The following is a 19,197-nucleotide window of genomic DNA, read 5'->3' as shown; positions in this document are numbered from 1 at the left end:
GTTTTTGCTTGTTTGCAGGTAAATGTCTGCAGTTGTGGCATGTGTTGTAATCTCCACACCACAGTAACACAATATGCTGTTAGAGAAACCAAAACAAAATGGCTCAGACTATTGATGAAGTGGGGTAACATGTGGTACTCTTTTCCCCAAATTTGAGGGAGCACAATGCTGCTGCAACAATCCATGCTGAGGTTTGAAGTGCACAGCAACAATGCACCATCGTATGACACTGAGGTTAGGTGACACACTCACTTCCACTGTGGTAAAACAAGTGTGAGTGACAAAGAAGAAAGTGCCAGACCATGTCTCTGTGAAGAATCAGGAATTGCAGAAGTGGAGGCTCTGCAGCTTGAAGGCTGGCATATCACAATTGAGGTAATAGTGGAAAAAGTGGAAAATGAGTTTTCAACATCTAGCTTGAATTTTCAATATAGCAGAGGTCAGCGACTACTGGGTTTCGCTACTACTAGCACTGATTCAAAAAGCTACGTAACTGAGGCAGTAGCAGAAATGTTGCACATGTGTCAGGTCAATCTAGAGGTGCTCTTCAGCCAGTGATTCACATTAAATGAGTGCAGGGAATATCACTGTCACCCCAAGACAAAGGAGGAAAGCAAGCAGCGGAAATGCATGGATTGACCATTGTCGAAGAAGGTGACTGTACATCAGATCCTGAGCTTTCTGGAGTGGCAGCTCATGTTGTTAGGTCACTGAGTATCTTCTGCCAGCAGATGTCACATTCAGCGAATCATTCTCGGCACCTCAGGCCTCGGTCACGCAATCACCAGTGCTCTTGAAGCCACGAGAAGAGAAATTGTTCTTTGCATGTTTTGTGTTAAAAGAATTAAATTTTTATTTCTCTGTTGATGTGAATGACGGTAAACAGTTCAAGTGTTCAGCGTGTGGGAAGCAGTAAAAATTTAACAAACATCTGAGCGAGCATGCATCAAAGGTTCATCCTGAGAAATTTAGTGTAATTCCAGCTTTTCAAAAAAGTCAAAAGTCTTATATTTATCAATATAATGTCTGTCATAAAAATTTCGATTATGAATTTAACTTCAAGGATCATCAGTGTGATTATCATGGTGGGACCTCAAGCAACAGAATGTGGGGGTAAGACAAAGTGGTATGATTGTAATTTTGAGATATCATGAGGAATTTGTTATGTAAAACATTGTAGACAATGCATGATGTTCAGATTAGTATAGAAAATTTGTAGTTGTGATCATTTTCTGATTTATAACAGTGGGAAGAAGGCACTGAGAAGACAAGAAAGACAGTTTTGTTAAAAACTGTGGCTCTAAAGTTGTTGCTAATGGTTGTGTGAGACATTATTATATTTGCCATTGCTCAGATCAACATATTTCACTAAGTAAGGGTGCCAAACACATGAAAAAATAATGGAGTGTTCCTAGCACAGATTAAAGTTACCCAGATCACAGGTGGCCCGTGCCAGGTAACATTTGTTTCAACACATGGTGCACACAACAGTGACTTATGTCACATTGATGTAAGTTAAAGAGTAAGTAGTGGCAGACATACCCAACAAAATCCCTTTCCTGGCTGTAGTTGAGAAAATCAGACATTCAGTCTGTTTTGAACAGGAAAGAATTCATCTCCTAATGATGCAAGATCTTGCAAACATTGAACATTCTTACAATTTGTGCTTATGAGGAAGACTGCAGAACAATGCAATTAGTGAGAGACTGATGTGCAAGAACTGATCTCAGGTGAGAATCATTGTTTGCTATTTTATAAGCCCAAGGCGTAGTTACCAGAACTCATTCAAGCCTGCAAAGCACTGATTTTATGTTGATTATAATGAATAAGGCCCAAGATGAACTTTCGAAGAAATATGGACACGCTGCGTTTGTCTGTCTGCAACATGTGAGCTAAATAGCTACCATTTCGAATTAGCAACATTATTAGTGCTAGAAGATATTAAAGAGGTTTTCCCTTGTGCCTTCCTTGTATCGAACTGGACCAATACCCTAGTGATGTCCATATTTCTTGAGTTTATAAGTTTGGAGATTGGTAAAATTTCATCAGAGGTGTTCATGTGCGGCTTGGCTGTTTCTTTCTGTAATACATGGAATGCAATAATGGACCCACCTGCGATAAAACTATTTTGCACTTGGCATATTTACCAATTGTGGAGAAGAAATATCAGTTGAAAAATTAAGGGCCTAGAGAAAAAAGCCTAAGCTTATGAACTATTACAGCTTTATTGAATTGGGGGATGTGGCTACATTTAAAATGATGTTATTAGCTGTCTTTCAGAGATATCCAGAACATTGCAGTTTAGTTATTACTTGTAGGATAACTACCTGCATAATGCACAGTGCAAGCCCTAGTGCCACAGATTAAATGGTGACATGACACATATATGTATATAGAACAAATGCACCACCCAATTAAATATTTTTATTTAAAAAGTGTGAATGCCTAGACAAATCACTGTTTGCTATGGTGTCATTTACCAAGAAAAAACTATTTGTCAGACTTATTGTCCCCACAAAAAGGAAATCTCACCCACAAACTGCAAGATGTGCACTACAGGCACAGCTTAACTGAAATGTTAAGCAAGCACTAATTATCATGGTGGATTGGAAATACCATGTACTCTTCAAATGTGGCAGAAATATATTGTATCAGGGATACTTAGGTGATGTGTAACTGTAAATCAAAGTGTGTAAAGTGCAATATGTCCATACAAAAGTATTGTTGCTCATATGTTGGCTTGAGCATTAAGTAGCAGATGTGTTTGTCAGAAGATTATAGGCTTGCAGCTGCCTGCAGGTAGTTGTAATGATGATAAACTATTGATTTCAAGTGGGGAGCCATGTGATGTAAATGAAATTTGAATACGGTTTTTGAAACCTGTCTTGAGCAGATAGTCTGACAGCCCACACACAATAGAAATAACATAGACCTTGTAGCTACAAACAGGCCAGATATTATCAAACAAATTGGTATAGAGGCAGGGATTAACGGTCATAATATCGTTGCAGCATTTACAGTTATGAAAGTTAATAAATTAGTCAAGGGGGGGAGGAGAGTGTTTCTGCTAGAAAGAGCAGATAAGTAGTTGGTTGTTAGCGTCTCACTTAGCGAATTGATATCACTTAGTTCCAGTAAAATGGATGTAAAGGAATTATGGGCAAATTTTAAAGAGAGAGTAAATTGTGGTCTGGAGAACTATGTTCCTAGTAAATGGATTAAGGAAACAATGAAATTCAGAAAATGCTGAGGAAGTAAAGATCTTGGTTCAAAAGGAATGCACAAATGACGAGTGGCAAAGGTTAGTAGAGATTTGTGTGTCTGTGGAAAATACCTATGTGCGAAGCACACACCTACTACTGTCATAGCAAAAGATCTGATCTAGAACCCAAGAAAATTCTTGTCCTATATAAAATTGTTAAGAAGGTCTAAGGCTTCCACCCAGTCACCAGACCAGTCTGAAGTGGCTCTTGAAGATAGGAAAATGAAAGCCAAAGTTTTAAATTTCGCATTTAAGAAATTGGATGCGCAGGAGGCTCATATAAACATATCGTCGATTGACCTGCAAACAGATGCCCGTATGGACAAAATAGTAATAAGCATCCCTGGCATAGAGAAATAACTGAAAGAGCTGAAAATGAAAAAGTTGCCAGCCTGGATCGAATCCCAATTCAGTTGTACAGAGAGTACCTTACAGCAGTGGCTCCTTACTTATCATGCATTTATTGCAAATATCTCACCCAACAGAAAGTCCCAAGCAACTGGAAAAAAGCACAGATGACTCTAGTATATAAGAAGTGTAAAAGGGCAGACCCATAAAATTACAGATCTATTTATTTATTATTTTTTTATTTATTTATCTCTTGTTCCAGTGATCCATGCTGTGACACTATCACAGGATATGGAACGTGTCAATTTTACAAGCTTTTGGCCAGAATTTATGGTAATACATAAAACAAAACAAAAACAGTAACTTAGGTCCCACTACAAAAAAATACATTTTAGAGATAGATAGAGATTACATAACAAAAAACAGTAAACAGGAACTTAGGTCCCACTACAAAAATGCATTTTAGAGATAGATAAAGATTACAAAATAATAAGTGTTACAGAGAAATAAATATTGCAAAAATACAGGGTCCGCCATAAAAAACTCCCCGATTACAAAGTAACGTGCAGCGGACAGTAGAAGGAGCAGAGTGGTGGGGGGCACGTCGTTAAGTAGCTGCCTACGTGCCGTTTTCAGTGTACGCCATGGCGTGGTCTGGTGAACATCGTGTGCCTTCGTAGTGGAAGATTTTATTCAAAATGGCGAATCGCCTATTAATACTCAACGTGCTTTTCGCGTTCGCTTTGCGCTCGGACGACAGGACCCTGTTCCCGATAAGAAAACAATTTATTCTTGGGTTGCTAACTTTCGTGAGACAGGTTCCGCATTAAAAAGGAAACCACCTGGACGACCACGGACTGCAACAGGCCCCGGAAATGTTGATGCAGTTAGAGCTTCAGTTCAACAATCTCCTCGACGATCCGCTAAAAAGCATGCGGCAGCATTACGGATATCAGATCAAAGTGTGAGAAGAATCTTGCATCGAGATCTTAAAATGCATCCTTACAAAATTGTAACTACGCAGGAACTGAGTGAACGAGACTGTGGTGTCCGTGTAAGTTTGTGCCAAGACCTTCTTCGGAACATTCGTCCCAATGATATTGTGATTTTTTCTGATGAAGCACACTTTCACCTTGCCAGAACAGTGAACAGCCAAAATTGCAGGTACTGGTGTGAACACAATCCCCAAGAACTTCATCAACGACCACTTCATAGCCCTAAAGTAACAGTATGGTGTGCTGTTTACAATTCCGGAGTGATCGGTCCTTACTTTTTCGAAGAAAATGACAGGAATTTAACCGTCAACAGTGAACGCTATTGTGCCATGCTCCGCGACTTTCTCCAACCGCAACTAAGGGAGCTTATTGGTGAAATAGAGAACGTGTGGTTCCAGCAAGATGGTGCTACTGCCCACACAGCGCGGCAGTCACTGGCATTGGTGAAGGAAATGTTTCCTGGACATGTGATCTCGTTGCGTGGAGACATTGGCTGGCCCCCACGATCGCCAGACTTAACGCCCTGTGATTTCTTTCTTTGGGGCTATTTAAAAGCAAAAGTTTATGAACAACGTCCACAATCTTTACGAGCCCTGAAAGAAGCAATTACACAAGAGGTTGAAGCTATTCCACCTGAAATGACTCAAAGAGTAATGAATAACTTCAGGGAAAGACTCAAACAGTGTGTCGACAGTGCAGGAAGCCATTTAAGGGATGTTTTATTTAAAAAGTAAGACCATAAGAGTATTTTCTAAAATGGCATAATATGTACTTTTATTTAGTATAAATAAAATTGTTCTACCTTATTTGGTTTTGTTTTTATTAGCTTTCCTTAAAGGGGAGGTTTTTCTGCCGGACCTTGTATATGTTTACAATAAAAATATTTGGTATTATAAATACAAATTTGGGCATACATTTGCAATTTACAATACAAGAAATGTTAAACACTGTAGTTCAGGAACTCTTCTAATGTATAAAATGACCCTTGCAGTAGGAACTACCTTAAGGTTTTTTTAAACAAGAGATCATCATCTACCAAACACTTAATTCTTGAAGGGAGGACATTAAAAATCTTACAGCCACTGAAATGGACTCCTTTCTGCACCATACTTAGATTTGGCTGTTCATAGTGGATATCATGTTTCCTTCTAGTATTGTGACTGTGATATGCACTATTCAGCTTAAAGATGGATTTTTCTTTCCTTATGAAGCACATCAACGAGAATATATATTGCGCAGTGGATGTAAGTATTTCAAGCTTCTTATAAAGATTCCTGCATGTGGCTCTAGGATGGACTCCACACATGATCCTTATGGCTCTTTTTTGTACACACAGTACTTTTTTAGCCAGTGGCTGATTTCCCCAAAATATAATTCCAAATGCCATAATTGCATGAAATTAACCATAATACGCTGACTTCATGATTTCCATATTTCTATAAAAAGAAACAATGCGCAATCCGTATGTTGCTGAACTTAGTCTTTTGCACAGATCCACGATGTGGTTTGACCAATTCAGTTTGCTATCAATATGCAAGCCTAGGTATTTGAGGAATCTACCCTAGTTATTGTCTGCTCACCTATCTTTACAAATATTTCCTCATCTTTGGATGTTTTGTGGAACTGAATGTAGTTTGTGATTCTTGAGCAGATTTTAAAAGTGCTGACTTTTCGACCAATAGTTAGCAATGTAGGTGCCTCTCTGTTGAGACCGTTTGTGGGGAAATGTGAACTTCATATCCGCAACTCGTCGGATTTTATCAGTAGGTTGAAAGGTTTGAAGCTCAATAGCACAGATTTATTAGTTAGTTTTGACGTTGTCTCATTGTTCACCAAAGTACCTCTGGCTGACTCCTTGTATCTCATTAGCAGCAAGTTTGAGGATGATATAACAGCTTTGTTTAAGCATGCATTAACCTCCACTTATTTTTTATTTGATGAACAATATTACGAACAAATTGATGGTGCCGCTATGGGGAGCCCTCTCTCTCCCCTGGTGGCTAATTTGTTTATGGAGGATTTTGAAGAGAAAGCCCTCAACTCAGCAGTATTAAAACCGACGGTCTTCTGGAGGTACGTGGATGACACATTCATAGTGTGGCCCCACGGAGAGGATAAACTACTAGAGTTTTTGGAACATCTCAATTCCATTCACGGAAAAATCAAGTTCACTATGGAACGAGAGAAGAATGGCTGTTTACCGTTTCTGGATGTGCTGGTTCGCCGGAAAGAAGATGGATCCCTAGGTCATTGCGTATACCGTAAGCCCACACACACTGACCTATATTTGCAGGCATCTAGCTGCCACCATCCGTTGCAAATTATGAGTGTTCTGAAAACTTTGGTCCACAGGGCTCATGTAGTGTCTGACGTTGACAGCCTGCAGGATGAGCTTGTACACCTGGAGGCAGTTTTTAGGAGAAATGGCTATTCGCAACAGCAGATTAAGAAAGCCCTGCAAATAAAAACTGCAGAAAAATCACAGGAAAAGGATGAGGAAGTGGAAAGGGAAGTGAAATCTACAGCCTTTCTCCCATATGTGGGTAATGTTTCTTCTAAAATTGCTAGAATCTTGAAGAAACATAAAGTTGATGTGATATTCCGCCCAACAGCTAAGACTGCAGCCTTGTTGGGATCCGTTAAGGATGATCTGCTCTTGCGAAAGGCGGGAGTTTATGAAATCCCTTGTGAGTGTGGCAAACGTTACATAGGGCAAACCACGCGCACTTTACAGGAACGATGCGTCGAACACCAGCGGTACACACGTCTTCTTCAGACCAACAAATCAGCAGTTGCCGAACATTGCATTTCTACTGGCCATGCCATGGATTATAAAGATGTTAAGATTTTAACTACTGCTTCATCTTTCTGGGACTCAGTTGTTAAGGAAGCTGTAGAAATACAACTAGCCGACAACCTGCTAAACCGCGACGAAGGATTTCATCTTGACAATGCTTGGAAACCGCTTATTTCACACCTTCGTTCGGAAAGAATTTCTGCATCTTCACTTCCGACAGATGCTACCACTTTTAAAGATTAATTATTTGTTTACAAGCACGGTGGATTCGCAGCAGCACTATTTTGTTTGCACTCTGCGCTTATATGTTTATCTTTGCTATATACATCTTATCTATGACTAGCGCAGTAGTGGCGACTTTGATATCTTTGACGCATGCGCTTTCAATCCTCAGCAGCTTTGTATCACGTGACTCCGTGTAAATAGACATGCGCAAACGCTATGAACTCAGTCTCCGACTCGCCTTGAAGATGGCTGGGAGGTTTCTAGTCGAAATATCGCAAGAAGAATTGTCGCTGTCCCGAGTGCACGCCTGTGAAACGATGATGGAACAACTGAATGTAGTTTGTTTTACAGTAATTTAAAATAAGACCAGTTCACCGTTTCATTTAAAACCTTATTTGCCGTTACCTCAAGTTTATCTACTGAATTATCAATAAGTAGTGTAGTGTCATCTGCGAAAAAGGTGAATCTACAATATTCCGTAGAGAGAGGAAGATCATTTATAAATATAATAAAAAGTAGGGGGCCCAGAACTGAGCCCTGCGGCACTCCACATGTGATGGTACCCCATTCTGAAGATACTGGAACACCGTCTTGACTATCTACTACAACTTTTTATTTCCTGTTTGACAGATATGAGTCGAGCCATTTCCCTGCTGCACCACTTATACCGAGATGTGCAGCTTTTTGTAAAAGAATTTGGTGATTTACACAGTCAAATGCTTTTGTTAGGTCACAAAATATGCCAATCACTTTCAGTTTTTTGTTGATAGATTCCAAGAGTTTGCCAGTAAATGCAAATATTGCATCTTCTGTTGACAAACCTTTCTGAAATCCAAACTGACTTTTGCTGAAGCTATTATGTTCACTGAGATGCTTAACTATCCTGGCATGCATTAGTTTCTCTAAAACCTTTGAAAAGCTTGTCAGTAGTGATATTGGCCAATAGTTAGCAGTATCTGTCTTATCCCCCTTCTTATACAGCGGTTTTACAACTGCATACTTAAGCCTCTCAGGAGCTATTCCTTGCTTAAGTGACGCATCAAAAATGTGGCAAAGGACTTTACTTACATGGCTGGAGCAGTATTAAATGTCTTGTAACAGTGACTGTTTTTACCTTCATGTGTTGTACTGAACCAGGTACTCCATTTGCTGCAGAATCCTTGACCATATTCTCAGTTCAAATATAATATATTTTCTTGAGACAGGAGATTATGTTTGCATATTAGTATGACTTTAGAAAGAATTGCTCTTGTGAAACTCGGCTTGCACTTTTCTCACATGATATGCTGTGAACTATGGACAAAGAGCAACAGGCAGCTTACATATTTCCAGATAGCATTTGACACGGTGCCCCACTGCAGACTGTTAATGAAGGTACGAGCATATGGAATAGGTTCCCAGATATGTGAGTGGCCTGAAGACTTCTTAAGTAATAGAACCCAATATGTTGTCCTTGATGACGAGTGTTTATCAGAGACAATGATATGGTCAGGAGTGCCCCCCGAAAGGGAGACTGGACTGCTGTGCTTTTTTGTACACACAGATGATCTGACAGACTGGGTGGATAGTAGTCGGCAGTTGTTTGCCAGTGATGTTGTGGTGTGCGGGTAGGTGTCAAAAGTTAAGTGACAAATAGTTTGAGTCTCAGTCCGGCACACAGTTTTAATCTGCCAGGAAGTTTCATATCAGCTTCCACTCCGATGCAGAGTGAAAACCTTATTCAGGAGTGTTTTTATTTGGTCATGTTTTTACTTTGATATTTTGACTATGCTTTGGCTTCTCAAGATTTCTGCTCGTTTCACTTTTTTTAAATGGTTTTCCCACTCAATTTTATTGCCTTTTTGAATTATGGTCCCCATTAGGGGTTTGACCCCCACTTTCCAAATTGTACAGAAATGCGGGCTGTTTGGGGAAGGACGCCTTACTGTGGACCATTAACTGTCCACTGTGCGCTGTTATCCTTTACACCTATCAATCAAGTGGATCTACCTCTGCACCTGATCCACTGCAGTAACCAGGCTGTCATAGTTGGGTTTTCAGGTACCCACTTGGTGGTGGCCCCCTGACAGTGCAGGGATTGCATGCGATGCCCAAGCTGTAACCTCCTCATGTCAGCCAAGAATTAGGTGCATTTCAACTTCAAGGTACTGGGACTCTGGGCAATAGCTGCTATACCAGGTGGATGCGTTGCCTATGAATTGGCAGCACCACCCAAACTGACCCTGTTTACCACACTGGCATGTGATTGGCAATGGAGTCCTTCCATATGAGCCCTTTCCAGAGCCTCTGGGTGGAACCCAGTGTCCCCCACTGCAGGTTAAACAACAGCTGCTTCTTGCTAATTACACAGTCACGATGTGTAAGATGCCTACTCACTCATGTCACTCAACTCTTTTCCACAACCAACAGTTCAGACTGATAGCGCACCACACAAAACTGGGTGGACCAGCTGGGATCTGACTTGATATTCTATTGAAGGACCTCCAACAGCCTCCTTTAGTGTGTGTTTCTAGCGTCCCTCTTGACGCCCACCATGATCTGTACCATGTCCTGTGATATGGATGGACCTCTTTTGCATCCCAAAGAAGGATGCTGATCCTACCCTTCTCCGACGTTTTGTTCGATCCTCCACGATTGTTCTAATTCGGTATGCATCTACATCTTGATGGACAGATTGAAATCGACAGGGTTGGTTATGCCTTTGCACGCGTAAGGGGATATGAGAAGCACTCTTGGCCAAGTGCCTGCAGTGTATACACTGCAGAATTGGTTGCCATATTTCAGGCCTTGAGGCTTGCCATGACAAACTTGCTGATCTGTAGTGACTCCATGAGTTGCTTGAAAGGCATATCCCTGTGCTATCCCAAAAATCTTGTGGTTGCCAATATCCGGGACGTACTGGTTGATCTCTACAGCTCTGGAAAGACAGTGACCTTCATCTGGACACTGAGACACATAGATATTCCCGGAAATGAACTTGCTGACTCTCACTTTTAAGACACCATTACAGCATATCAACTTGGGACTTCAGAATACTGGGCTCAGATTTACGATTACAACTTCAACGCAATATTTTTATGCTCAGGGAATTAGAATGGCAGGCTACTATGACCCAAAACGTGTTAGGAGCAGTTAAGGTGTCCACTAAAGTGTAGCATACATCTTTCCCTGCCTCTCAGAAAGATGCCATTGTGTTGTGCAGACTACGCATTGGCGACACAAGGCTCACCGATGAGTTCCAACTGCATTGGGATGATTCTCTTTGCGGAATTTGTGATAAGTCTACTGACGATAGTGCACGTTCTTGTTGAGTGCACCCTGCTGGCCGATCTGCAACACACTCAGCTTGCCTACCTCACTACCTCAGATGCTTGCGGATGATGAGACAGCTATTACAGAAGTGTTGAATTTCTTGAGGGAAAGCTGATTTTACTCTCAACTGTAATACTCCCCTACTTGCAGCGTTAGGGATGGTTGTGGCAGGGAGAGCCTCCCCCAGCGGCTGGTACCCTCCCATGCTACTGCAGGGTACTTGCTTCCTCCCTCATCTTGTGCCTGTGGACCCTCGTGTGCAAGATGGTGCCTGGGTTATCTCAGTTTTAATTTACCTATTATGTTACAACTACTGTCACACCCTTTTTTAAAATTCCATGACTAGCTTATATAGTTGGGAGCATCTAAGTCCCCACTTTTTTTCATTTTTTACCTTGTTACATGTTTCTCTCGTGAAATGGAGTGACTGATGACCCAGTAGTTTAGTCCCTTTAAACACATAATCACCATCATGACTTTTTATTAACTATATTGGTGATTTATCTATGATTTGCTGGTATTGGCAAACAGTATTATTTCACTTTTTTTTTACCCACTATTGGAAATCATTAATATAGATTAGGACAAAGATTGGACCCAATACACTTCTCTGTGGTAAATCTAATTTAATATATTTCAAGTCTAATTGTGTTTTACCAGTAATCTTCATGGAACATGTGAAATTTCAACTTGTTGCACTGTCTCTTCTAGATAAAACTCAAACCAAGTAACTACCACACCTCTTATTCCTAATATCTCTAGTTTATGTAACAAGATTCTATGTTTAACAATGTGAAAAAGCCTTTGACAGATCCAAGATGATGTCAGTCACGTGGTCGCCTTTGCCCAGTGCTTGAAGAACAACTGCTTTCATAAAGTGTGCTGCGCCTCCTTTGGATCTGAAACCAAATTGTTCATTGTAAAGAAGATTTTTTTTTTCAGGTAATTCATTAGCCTGTTTTTCATTATTGTTTCTGTTATTTTAGAATTGAAGTCAGTACTGAAGTTGTCTTGTAGTTTTCTACATTTTCTGCCACCACTTTTTTGAGCATAGGTAGAGTTTTAGCTTATTTGCTTTTATGGTTTTTATGCATTCTGTAAGGGTATGAACTGGAGTGGAATCTAGACTTGCCAAATTTTTATTTTTAATTGGCATACCACAGTTGCGCCCTGTCTCAGTTGTTGGCAGGAGCACATTATATTTGCTGGCTGGTCCCTAATGAGTAAAACTTAGGTATCTGGAAATTTCTGCTCTAATTTCTTAGCAATACTACTCAAGTGAATATTCACATAGTTTGCTTGTTCCTTTGGATGGCTTATTTGAGCAACTTTTGTTTCCAAACAATGTAATGAAAAGGATAGTTGCTACTCATCATGGAGTGGAGATGCTGAGTCACAGATAGGCACAACAAAAAGACTGTCACAAAGTAAGCTTTCAGCGAACAAGGTCATTGTCAAAAATAGACAACAGAGACTGTGGTCTCATGTGTATGTGAGTTGTGTGTGTGTGTGTGTGTGTGTGTGTGTGTGTGTTTTGTCTGTTTTTGATAATGGCCTTGTTGGCCGAAAGCTTATTTTGTTCTGTCATTTTATTGTGTCTATCTGTGACTCAGCATCTCCGCTATATGGTGAGAGTAGCAGCTATCCTTTTTATAATGTTGTTACATTCCATCCTGGATTTTCCATTGTTTGTTTCTAAATGTGTTAATTCAGATGTTTTCCTTCATTTGTTGTTTCTCGCTATTACTGCCATCTGTAATATTTAATGTTTGTAAGTTTTTTTGTAGCTAACTGTACGTTGTTGTAAATTTTTATGTATTTTTTGTATAATTGCAATAAAGCTTCGTCTTTCGTCAGCTTCTGATTGAAACTGAAATAGTTTTACTTGCTTGTAAACCACTGTGGTGTTGTATAAGGTGTTGCTAATACATAAATCATTATACAAAAGACTAAAATATATAAATATCATTTCATAGATATTGCTCATCTTACCTCATCACATAATTAGTTTTGTTACACAGCATGTGGCGGCTGTGGATCATGTTCTAATGTGGTACAGCATGCCGTTTCTCTTTGAATGTGAACTCATTTCTCTTCCAGTGTGTGCTGGTAAGCAAATAAAACAGATGAAGATGTGTTTTGTAACACAACCCCCACAATAACTAGAAACCAGTGTTGAGTGATGAAATGATCAGCCGTGCCATGATCAACGCAAGAGGGTGGATACAGCTGCCTGTTTTCAAATGTGCATGCTCTGATCTGACATCATCTCTGCTGGCACTGTGGGTGCTGTGTTGCTCAGACACCACACCAGTATTTTTCTTTGAAAGTGGATGAAGTACTATGCAAGCAACATGGAAAATGCTGTAGATGATCTCATAAAGAGACCCATTTCCAGTAGAGCTTTGGAGAAGAAAGTGAGAGTTCAAGAGTTAAGTAGACCTATTCCAAATTTAAATCTAACTAGGGGAGGGCATGGGACAGGAATCACTGATTTTGTTCAAAATATGTGAGTAAAAGCACGTAGGTGCACATTTCAAGTTCCTAAAACATTTCACCTAAGTAGGCTGTAGGAAAAGGTCAAATGCTCTCCAGAGATTTATGAGTAGAGTATGAGGGATTTCTTAACTGGCCTTTATGTGTCGCTACAGTGGTCGAGCATGTAGACTGGCAGTTTGTTGAATTTGAATCCCACTGGTACAATAAATTTCTTTTATATCCCTCTCAGTGCCAAACTATTAATCATAAAATTTGAATATGTTCAAATAGTCATTTTAGATATCTTAAATTAACACATTCGATTTAGTTAAGATTACTACAATTGTAGGTATAGAAAAGTGAGTATATGAGGACATTGAATAAAATGTGTACAAAAAGAAATGGATCTGTGGATATAATCTTCAAGGTGTACTATTTTGTTTTCCATGTTTGTTATTTGGGAACAGTGATAAGTGGCATACAGGGGTAGTGAAAGATCTTGGACATATTAATGCATTAATTGTTTGCATCACATTGCTAAAAGTTTCTGTGAGACACTACTGTTACACAGATTGCATAGACTACAAATTAAGTTTTGTGCCATAAGTTACAATATTGTTAGCTCACAATCACATTCATAATAAATGAACATAATTTTTCATAAGGACATAATTTTCTCCAGACTTTACTTAACTGAGTCCAAGGAAAGTCCAATAAGTTTCTGGTTCAATATGAGTGCACATCTGATGTACTTTCAAACATATGAACATTCTGTTCGGCATGTGTAAGTAAATCTGGGGACTGTAAACAGGTTAGTGCTCAGTAAAATATAGCCTCCAAGAAGTTACTTAAACCAAAATACATCTAATGGCTTCTGTCTGCTAGAGCAAAAGGCTTTTATCCCAGCAGAGTCTTACCAATGAACCATTCCATAATGTTCTTGGTAAAAGGCATAGTATGCCATAAGAATGAGCTCTTTATTCTCCTTCAGTCTCTCATGAAATATAAAAGTCTTGCAAACTTTCTGCAGAGCTTTTGTGTGGGTATTACTACATAATTTACTATTGAGGTGCAACCTTAACAATTATACAGAATTCCTGAGTTCATTTTGCGCATTATTAATATTTCTAAGGGAAAATAAGACACATTCTATTTTATTGTTTATTTACTGTCAACCTGTTTTCCTGGAATCACTGACCTGCCTTTTTCATCATGATGATGATTATTTGTTCAACAGTATTCAAATTGTGTGGTGTGAAGAAAGTTGTCATCAGTGTATGCTGTGGATTTATATGGTAATATGTTGGGCTGATCGTTCATGTAGACAACAAATAAACTGGCACAGATCCTTGTGAGACTCCATATTTTACTTTGAGAAGTTCAGATTTTTTAATTTAAATTTACAACATCCATATTATTTCTGTTTATCTAATATGATTTCAGACATGGTAGTTTTAGTTATATCATGTCTTTTAATATCAAATATGATTTCAGAAGTGCTAGTTCTGTTTTAGTTATTCCATTTCTTTTAAGTTTCTTATTTAAAATGCTGTGAGAGACAATGCCTAATACCTTGGTTAGATCTAATGGAATGGTATAGATGTGCTGCTTGCTTACAAAATCATGCAGTACTAATAATACAGCCCCTTGGACTGCCTTAACTGTTGATAGCCCCTTTGGGACCCATATTGGGCCTTGTTAAAGTAGCTACATCCAGTATACACCTGGTATAGGTAGTTCACATAAATTATGGCGAATCTAATTTCAGCTTTGCTTCTTGTAAATTGTGAATTCAATCTAAGTTATTAGTGGAAAAAAAGAAAAAAGAAACATGACACTGGTGTAATATTCTAAAATATTTGTTACTAATTTACAATTCAGTTTTCGGCTGTTGCGACATTCTTGGGTTCATAGATAAATGTGTGGGTTGTGAGTAAATCGAGCAGTATATGGTGACCTTTTCCGAGGCAGTGAATGAACAAGATAATCTTGTCCTTACCAGGTTCAATATTACAAACAGGCAAGTGAAAAGTTGAATTGTACAAAGTAAAATTTTAACAGGGTAAGTTGAACTACAGTACTTGAAAGAAAGGAAAATTGGGGCATAAAAGAAGGATGGGTAATTTACAAAGTGGTCTGGGTGGGATTATTATTAGTATTTGCAGTTAGGAATGGTGTGTAATGGAACTGTGTCCGATTCCTCAGTACTGAGCTTGAGCAAGAGGACATAAGTTTTTTTAATTTCCAATAATTTCAGGATAGTTCACATCTTCCTCCCTTTGTGGATGTTTTGTAAGACTTCATGTTGCACCTTGAGGCCTTCTTTAATCAGATGTTCTGCAAAAGCAGTGTCTGCTGTCCCCCCCCCCCCCCCCCCCCTTTCCCACCAGGGGGTTCATGCTTCTTTCGTGAGTTTGTGCGTGGCGCACACGTCGCCCCGAGCTGTTGCAGCCCATTCTTCCTTACCTGGCTGCATTTCCTTCACCTTGCCCATCCCTCCATATCCTTGCTTCTTCCCTGCTACCCTCTCCTTCCCCCCTCTCTTGGTGTTCTGATTTATGTCAACCTGGCTACCCACCTGGTTCCCTGTATTGCTTCCAATTTTTTTCCTTCTGCCTGTTCTCTTTCATCCTTTTTGCCATTTAGATCCCCGCATAAGGCTTGACCTCCACTTCTAAATTTTTTGTTTTTCGTATGAGCCATTTGGGAAGAACTCCCTCCCTAGCATCTATGGTGTGACCTCTTCCTTCTCTGCTGTAGTCCCCCTCCACCCAGCTAGGTCACAAGCACATGTAGTGAGTCCATGTGATGGGGCTGTTATGTACCCATCTGGCTGAGCCCCCTGACAACACAGGGATCACACTTCAGGTACCTGATCTTTTCCCTCCCATGTATGCCATGGAATGGTTGCTTGTCTTCCTGAAGCATTGGAAGAATCTGCAGTGGCCACTATGTCAGGGGCCCCTTTCTGTGGCTGGGTGGCACCCATGAGGAGAGCCCCTGATCAGAGTGGTTGGTATCATGGTGGATGCTTGGTGCATGAAGCTGCAAAAATATGGACGTTCTCAAACGGTCGTGTCTTCAAATGGTGAAGGATCATTGAATGCTGTTTCGTATGACCCGGCAGCCTTTCCTTCCCTGGCTACACCATGGAAGGAGAGCCAGGCTCGCCGTCTTGGGATGAAATACTTTGTAAACTGCTTGAGAGGATAGTTAGCTTCCAAATATCTTGGATACTCAAATCTCTGAACCTTTTGTCCCCGTATCAGTGTGGCTTCCAGGCATGATGACACCAAGTGACCATTTACTCAGATTGAAAACAGCAGTCTGACAGTCTTGTAGTAATAGGTCTTTTTTCCGATTTTTATCCACAAGTTTTTATCCCGCTGGCTCTTCTGGCACTTCTCAGCATTCCTTGGATTCAGGAGGACAGTATCCCACAGGGTTCTATGTTAAGTGTCACACTCTTCCTCATAGCCATCAAAGGACTTGTAACCTTTGTTGGGCCTGCGGTTACCCCGGCATTGTATGTTGATGATTTTTGCATCTGGTGCAGCTCCAACTCGGTTACATATGCTGAGCACTGGCTACAAGGCACCATCCGATGGGCTCATTTGGAAACTGTCCCTGCAAAACTTGACAAGAACAACAGTAAAATTATTTTATGTGGGGGATTTTAATCTTGATTTTCCATTAACCAATAGCTTTATCTTATGCCCAGTGATCTTATTCCCAACAAGGGTAGATGACTGCCGCAAGATGCAATTAACAGTGTTTCCCAGCCTCCATCAGAAGCCATAAAACTACTTAATCTTCCCCATTATACACCAACAGTGACATGGCACTTCAAATCCAGAATACCCAGTGAAATCATAAAAATTATTAGAACACTGAAAATCACCAATCACCAATATTATGGAATATCAATCAGGGCACTAAAATTATACAGTGACTTCATCAGCAACGTATCGTGCTATTTATGTAACCAGTCTATGGAAACTGTGGTATCGGTATTTCCTAATAGATTAAAACACGCTACAGTGATGCCAATACAGAAAGGTGGTGAGAGATGTACGTAATATCTCTCTGCTGCCAGTTCTTTTAAATATACGAGATGGTTGTGTACAACAGGTTATATGAACACCTTACAGAAAATGGCTCACTGCCATCCTCCCAGTTTGGCTTTCGTTAAGGGCTTTGCACAGAGGGGGCAATATTTAGTCTTACAAAGAAATGCTAGATGATCTGAACTGTAGAAGGTATCACATAGTGATTTTCTATGATCTCACTAAAGGTTTCAACTGTGTAAAACATAATATATTATTACAAAAAGTCTAATACTACGACTTCAGAAACCAACCTTTAGCTTGGTTGGAATTCTACTTACGTAACGGAAAACAGAGAGTTGCCCTAATGTGGGTTGGTGAAGAAATAAAATCAGGGTGGGGAACTATTAAGTATGGTGTAACCCAATACTTGAACCTTGGACAACATATCTTCTTACTTTACATTAATGATCCACCAGCATAAGTAAATTAAAATGTAGTACTTTCTGCTGATGATAGTAATATCTTGATCAAGGGTATGAAATCCTCAATGCACATTACAACTGAAAAATGACACAAGTGGATAAATGGTTCACAGCAAATAGTTTATCATTAGACCTCTCAAAAATAAGAAAAATATTGCAGCTTCAGATAACCAATAACAAGCTTTAAGCCCTTGAAATAGATGGCAATGGTCAGAAACTAAATGAAATTATATATGTAAGGTTTCTAGGAATACAAATGGATAACATATTAAGATGAAATGAACATAGTGATTACCTGCTCAAGAAAGTAAGCTCAGCATGTTTTGCACTAAGAACTATTTTGCCCTATCTTGACAGGGAAGCAATCATTTGGGAATTATTTTGCATATTCATATTTCTGTCCTCTGATCTCATATGGCACAATATTCTGGGGAAATGATGCAAAAGTGGAAAAAAATTTCAAAATACAAAAACGAGCTGTGAGATTGATCTGTGTTTCAGATCAGAGATCTTGTAGGTACCTATTCAAGACACTTTGGATAATGACACTCACAAGTCAATACATCTACTCATTGATGACATTTGTAACTAACAACAAAAATTATTTCCTAACTGTGCTGCTTGCATTCATAACACAAGGCAGAAGCAAATCATTCAGAAAGATTCAGCTACTCTCAATATAGTACCAAAATGAGTTGTACAGGCTGGAATAATAATTTATAATAAGCTCTTACTGAATATAAAAAAGTACAATCACAACCCTTATGTACCGCTATTCACGGTGAAACTGAAACAGTTACTCATAAACTGTACTATATATAACTGAAATGAATTTATAGAGCTATAAGATGTAGAATGTTACAAATGATGTCCATTTTATTTTTTTTTTTATTTTTAACCTTGAATGTATTATTGTATAGCTTGTATTTATATTGTTTACAGTACTGTCAATTTGGTTTTATTCTTGCCCATATAATATTGAATTAATTGACTTGTCCTACTACAGTAAAACCTTTCTACAAAATGTGATTATACAGGATCAAATAAAGATCAAATCATAGCTGACAAAGTCGAAAACCTTGTCTTGCACAAGTATGTTGTTGCAAAAGGAATCTGGATCTTCATTTTGGTCTTGCTGTTTAATATTCAGATATAATGGTCCAGGAGCATTTTTGAATGGCTTTTTGATCCAGTTAAATTTATCAAATTGTCACTGAAATGCTTTTGAAAGTGGACTTTTAGTGTTGTA

General features: G+C 39.3%; 1 long non-coding RNA gene across 3 annotated transcripts in view; it reads left to right on the top strand.

Annotated features, from left to right (window-relative positions):
* Nucleotides 1-19,197, top strand: part of LOC124607329 — a 38,922-nt gene that overhangs the window by 7,161 nt on the left and 12,564 nt on the right. Inside the window, exons 3-4 of one of the 3 annotated variants that reach the window (XR_006978807.1) lie at nucleotides 19-375; nucleotides 14,100-14,228. This is a non-coding gene — a long non-coding RNA (uncharacterized LOC124607329). Of the gene's footprint in view, nucleotides 1-18; nucleotides 3,865-14,099; nucleotides 14,229-19,197 lie in introns of those variants that run through there. The other 2 variants (XR_006978808.1, XR_006978806.1) reach the window with 2 other exon arrangements.

Source organism: Schistocerca americana, chromosome 3, assembly GCF_021461395.2.
Source record: "Schistocerca americana isolate TAMUIC-IGC-003095 chromosome 3, iqSchAmer2.1, whole genome shotgun sequence".
Taxonomy (NCBI): Eukaryota; Metazoa; Arthropoda; class Insecta; order Orthoptera; family Acrididae; genus Schistocerca; species Schistocerca americana.
Note: the sequence above shows the minus strand (reverse complement) of the source record. Positions and strands in the feature narration are given on the sequence as shown.